Source organism: Centruroides sculpturatus, unplaced genomic scaffold (genome assembly GCF_000671375.1).
Source record: "Centruroides sculpturatus isolate CEXI.00-Female unplaced genomic scaffold, Cexi_2.0 scaffold727, whole genome shotgun sequence".
Lineage (NCBI taxonomy): Eukaryota > Metazoa > Arthropoda > Arachnida > Scorpiones > Buthidae > Centruroides > Centruroides sculpturatus.
This window is the reverse complement of record NW_019385161.1, coordinates 138,695-145,053: the sequence shown is the minus strand read 5'-3', so window position 1 is coordinate 145,053 and position 6,359 is coordinate 138,695. Positions and strand designations below refer to the sequence as shown.

Sequence of the window (6,359 nt, the reverse complement as noted above, 5' to 3'; positions counted from 1 at the left end):
GTGTCTATTACACTTCAGCTGTGTTTTAATATACACAAAAATATCTTCTATTTCATTACAGCTGTAGTGAAATAGATAGAAAATGTTTTCTATTTAATTTCTGCGGAGTTAAAGGGATAAAATTTGATAAAATAACTTAAATTGGATAAAACATAAGACGTAACTTTAATAATTTTTTTAATATTATATTAAACCGGCATTCTAAAGTCTTTAAAACACTTCCCTCCCTTTCTTAAGTGTACAAAAAAAAGGAGTTAAATTAAAGGTTTTCTTGAATTTTTTTTTAAATTTTATTGTATGATTCGTTAATGATAAAAAATTCCTATTAAATTAACTCAAAAAACTAAACACAATAGCATTTATTCCATCTGAAAAATACCTCATAATACACAATCACTATTACATGACGTATCAGTATAATTTCAAATTCAACGGCAATTTTGTTGCGTCACAATTCAACATTAATGACGATTTCATCAATTTGAATTTTATTTTATTTTATTTTATTTTACTTTATTTTTCTGTTTTCATTTAATCACCTTCTCCGCGGGATCAGCATATAATAAGCAATGCAATGACAAAATCCAGTTTCACGCTTCGTTACCCGTTTCGTAATTTAAAATAATGGCGAAATAAATGCCACGCGTATACTTTTATCATAAACGTTTAATTTTATATTTATTTATTTATTTAAAAAATAAAAAAAACCCTTAAAATTTAGCTTAATTCATACCCGGTTTGGAGCTTCGTGGCATAACTCGGGGAAGATGCTAGGAAGTTGGATTAAACTAACCCCTCTCTTGTTACAAAGTTATAAATTGCAACTAGAAGCGATAATAAATAATATTATAAATGATTTTCCCCCCGTTTTAAATTATATATTCAATGTTGTTTCTAAAACCGGGTGGAAGTAAAATGGAGAAAGTTCATTACGTTCACACGATTATGAGCTAAGTCTTCATCTCGAATCGACTATTACTTCGTATCAATAATGTTTAATATGTAGTGGAACCAGTTACCGCTACAATGCCCCCGGCAGTAATACGTAAGGGGGATTTTTTTTCCTTCTCTAATCATTGCAGAACACAAGATGGCCGAGCGTAAGATAACCCTGTTTGATAAACGAGAAAAAAAGGATCGTCCAATAGATACAATTGGCTTGTCTCCACCCCACGCAGCTAGATACGACCGAACTGCTCAGCTGCCGCCTTGTGTGCTCGATCACACGCAGATTCCGCCTCCCCGCAACCGTCCAATCAGCATAGACTACGAGTAGTCAGCGAGCAAATGAGAGGCGACTGAATGATCGCTCCAGGCGCGCGCCCGACCGCTTCTTCCGCATCCAGTCCTCCAATACTACTGCGACATTCTGACTAGAAGGGTTGGGCTTTTAACGACACAGCACGAGCAGCTGGGCGCACAACGTACGCAACACGTACAGACAAACGGTTACTTCCCTGCAGGCTCCCGTTCTATATCACTTATAACTGCAGTTACGATATTTTATGTGGACACTCTACCGTGTTAACGTATTGCAGTGTTTAAGGGAAGTCACAACTACAGGTAAGTCATCAATATATTTTTTAAATTAGCCACCGATTTTAGCCGTAATTAACACAATAAATCTAATTTAACAATCGATTCTTAAGTCGTATCGATTCTATAACTCGTACAGTAAGTACCGTACGTTTGTATGTTTAAAATCGATTCTTGTAAATCGTAACAAGTTACGAATTTCTGTAGAAGTAACTGCGTAGGAGCGTAACCGGTATCGTACAGTATAGAATGATAACATTATGATAAATAATGGTTGAGCGATTTCTATTCTCCACCCCTTTAGTCTATTGGTTAATACACTATCTGACGAACTAGTATGTGTTATAAGCTTAAAACATTCCTATAAATTTTATATAAAGTATTTATACATGTACTAGTTTAAAGCTAATGTAATATTTAGCCCCTCTAACTTGATCCTTCCAGCAGTGTCACTGGACTAGAAGGTTAATCCAACCTAGTTGGAACCACATAAAATGCAGGATTTTAATGTAATTTTTAATTTATAATTAACAAATTTAAATTAAATTATTACATCTTATCATCTTTATTAACAAATCGTGAATGAGAAATTTGCATATCTTATTACTTCTATTGTTAAATGTCTATTATATTCTAGTTTCTTCTATTGTTTACGTCAGCATTCTTCTCCCCTAACAATTAACTAATTTATATTTATTCACGAAATTTAAATTAATATATTTTTTATTATTATTATTTAAAACAATTATTTTTTAAACAATACTTTTTAATTTTAAAATTGCTTTTTTACCGTTTAAATCAACAATATTTTAATAATAAACTATATAAATAAATTAATACATAAACAGAATAACTTTAATCGAATTTTAAAACATATCAAGCTCGTTTAATTCCTTTAATAATAATAATAATAATAATAATAACCCAAAAATGCTATAAATATTAAACACTTATTCTAATTAATTCTTAATTTAATATATTCTATAAATATAGTATATATATATATTTCTAACTAATTATTAAAATTAAATAATAAACAATATTTATAAATTATATTTTAATATTTTCATTTAAATTATTAAAATATTAAATTAAAAATAAAATATATTGAGAGGGGTGATGAGTATAAAATATAATAGAACTAGTGCTGCCATCTGGAGACTTATAAAAGGAATATTAATTATATATATAAAATATAAAACACTCCTCTACCCTATCAAATGCTTAAAATACTAATTTTTCTTAATTCGTTACGTGTTATAATTTTATATACTCGAAGATTTTTAAGTTATATAAGTTATAATTTAATGCAAGTCAGACTTTTATATATCTTATTTGTAAAGATAGATACTATAATATATATATATATATTATTTTTAAAAATTAAATTCGCTATATTTCTAAATAATTTATAACTGGAAGTATAGATATGTATCGTCGCATTCATTATAGAAACTTACCTTTTTTTTTCTATCAGGATATCTCGAAAGGTCTAAGCAGTAGATGAACATCAATAAATTATGATTGATCTATTGTCAAATAGGTATAACATCCGATTACAAAACCGTTCGATTCACTAATTAACAGTGATTAAATGATCCAGCTCGAATCCACTTAGTACTTTACCTTTTCTTTTTGTAATTTAAATTTAAAAAAAAAACATATTAAAAAAATAAAATTGATTTTTTTTAAGTTAAGAGTGAATTTTAGTGTGTTTAGAGTCGATTCTTCTACCCCCAGTAACACGTTATCTTAATGTATCTTCAATTGGTAGACGTGCAACAACGATTTGACTTAATGATCGACTGTTTGTATTTTTTCGAGATATCATCGAGATAAAAATCATTCTACAGTTGGGGAATCTAAAAGATAACCCTACCGAATAACTCCCATTAAATTGTATTATTTTGTTCAGAACTGAACATAACCTATGAGGCCAAACATCTGGCCCCCAAGCAAGATGGCCTCATTCCATATTAGATGGCTATCTTCTTGCACTGATAAGAATAATAATAAAAAAAAAAAAGAGGAGAAGAAGTGGAAAAAAGAAGAGATCTTCCAAAGATGGCTACTTGTTAGACACGTAAGATATATTTGGAAGAAGTGTAGATAAGATTCACCGATTTGAGTGACTTCTAACGTATTATTATAGCTGCCCTTACACCTAATTTGTTGACAGATATTCAAGTTTGATCTGTAGCCCAGTAGGCATAGAAAATTGTAGTTTTCCAACCTCTAACATTGACATAAATAACGTGAATTTGGAAACTTTTAGTCATTTTTAATTAAATTGCCACTTAATTTTTGTATTTTATAAGCATCGCACTACGTATAAAATCGAATAAAGTAGTTTTTTTTTACGATTTCCATCCCCCAATATCTGACTTCCAGGTGAAGAAACATTCTTTGAATGTAGTCAAACTGAAAGAAGTGGTACTCCAAACGTACAATTCGAACAAATATATGGAGTAGAGACAAGATAATCTGTACTTAAACAAAAATATCAAAACGTTGTACGTGTTCACGTCAAACTTGACGCTGATGATCAACCCTTGACCTTTCGACCTAACAAAGTCATGAAGCTGCGGGGGTTGAATTCAATGCATTGTTTTCAGCCGAGAAGTAAATATTCACCTCCACTTATATTGTTTGTATTGGGGCCTGATGAAAGGATGACAGAAGATGTGTAACAGCATGCAGATAACTGTCAGATTCCTGGTGAGGGATTAGTAAAGATGTTAGACCTCACGCATTCGAAATGTTGATCTTATACACCGTTTATGATTCGCATTGCTGTTTATTTGTTTTAATTTACAATGTCTTTTTAAAATATTTACATATTTATATATTAAAATAGTTCACGTTGCAGGTTTATATCCGTGTGGATAGATTAATTCACACACAATCATAAAATAGAGATTAATTTACATAAAAGTTTAAATAAGCATGTTTTTTATTTTATTTTAAAATTATTATAAATTTAATAAATTTATGAATTATTTTACGATTTAAATGAATTTTTATGAATGAAAACAATTTCTTTTGTTGAAATTGATGCTAAAAAAATCTATTTTTAGAATGAAATTGATGCTTAAAAAAATCTATTTTTAGAATGAAATTGATGCTTAAAAAAGTCTATTTTTAGAATGAAATTGATGCTTAAAAAAATCTATTTTTAGAATGAAATTGATGCTTTACAAAATCTATTTTTAGAATGAAATTGATGCTTAAAAAAATCTATTTTTAGAATGAAATTGATGCTTTACAAAATCTATTTTTAGAATGAAATTGATGCTTAAAAAAATCTATTTTTAGAATGAAATTGATTAATTTAATGCTTCTTAAATTAATTTCATTAATTTCATTTACGAAACCGATTTTAAAATATTTAAATCACTCGATAGATCATAGAGATTAGTATTAATAAAATTCTTCGATAGACACTAGTGATGTTAAAAAGGTGATGTTGGCCCAATTGCTAACGACATCTAGCGGTGATATCGAGCATTAATATTCTCTAGTCAGGTGACCGGTCACGCCCGGAAGGTTCGGAAGCCCATCGACGTCAGAAAGATGACGAAACGACATATAATAAGGGATAATACAGTAGCTATTACTCCGTCCTCGTGGATAAAGTAAGCAATTTGTACGTAGGGAATGTTTCGTTACGGTCTGCAGCACTCATCTTTTTTTTTCTGTTCTTCGTGTTTAAAAGTACTCGGAAAATTATTCCTTTTTTTTTTTTTGTTTTGTTATTACCCTGTATACAAAGTAGTAATGTCTTTAATGGTTAAAAAGTTAAATAAAAAGTTTAATATTATGAAGTACGATATATAACAAAGATTAGGTTATTGTATTATAAAATATTTTATGATATTTTCTAAAATACTTTTTTATTTTTTTATTTAAAAAAAAAACTTCATAAACTAGTAATTACTATTGCAATGCTCTGTATAGAGAGTGAATATATTTGAAAATAAGGTTAAACTATTGAAGAAGGAGATAAAATATAAGATAAAAGCAATTGTATTCTTTAATTTAACCTATTTAAAATTTAAAAAAATAATAATAAAATTCTACAAAATTACTTTAACTAAACAAAATACTGAATAGTAATTTGATAAATAGCTATTATATATGGTAAATTACTTTATAACAAAGATTATTATTCTTCTTTTAATTTAATTATAGTTATTTAAATTACAACATATTCATTTGTTTCAATTTTTATACATTAAGAAAAAAAAAACAATTTCTCATATTTTTATCATTACTAAACAATAAAACAATATGTGTCATACGTAAGTCGACCTGTCCCCTTCTTTTAGAACTGACTAGATAGATGACAAAATAATGGGTGCTGGAAGAGTTGGAGTAGCTCTATTATAAATGATTACCTTCATCACTCTTAGTCTTTTCCATTGTTACTGTTTCATATTCGTGCAACTGTTTCGTTTTTCAGCTTACTACTACTAATACAACTCCCTAACTTACTGTTATTTTGCTTATTTCGTCTGGATTATTAGTAGTTTACTGAATTATCTACACATTTTTATACATAAAATCAACGTAAGTTTTGTAATCTTCTTACTTTTAAGTACTGTCTCGAGTGCGCGTTATACGCGGTAATTTGTGGGTTTTTTTTAGAAATTTATAGTGTTTTTAATTATAAACATTTTTTAATTCGATTAAAATAAGTATATTTTTAATATAGGCCTATTTACTTCATCATAATTAGATCCTATATTAATATATTTACTTAGAATTTTGGTTAAGACAAAGCTTAAATTATTAATATATTTGTTAAGAAAAATAAATTTAAT

General features: G+C 28.2%; 1 protein-coding gene across 1 annotated transcript in view; it reads left to right on the top strand.

Annotated features, from left to right (window-relative positions):
* The first annotated feature begins 1,308 nt into the window (after positions 1-1,308).
* LOC111635618 (paired box protein Pax-6-like) overlaps positions 1,309-6,359 on the top strand; it is a 58,172-nt gene continuing 53,121 nt past the window's right edge. Inside the window, exon 1 of the mRNA XM_023380630.1 lies at positions 1,309-1,563. The gene's annotated coding sequence lies outside the window, so the exon portion shown is untranslated. The remainder of the gene's footprint in view (positions 1,564-6,359) is intronic.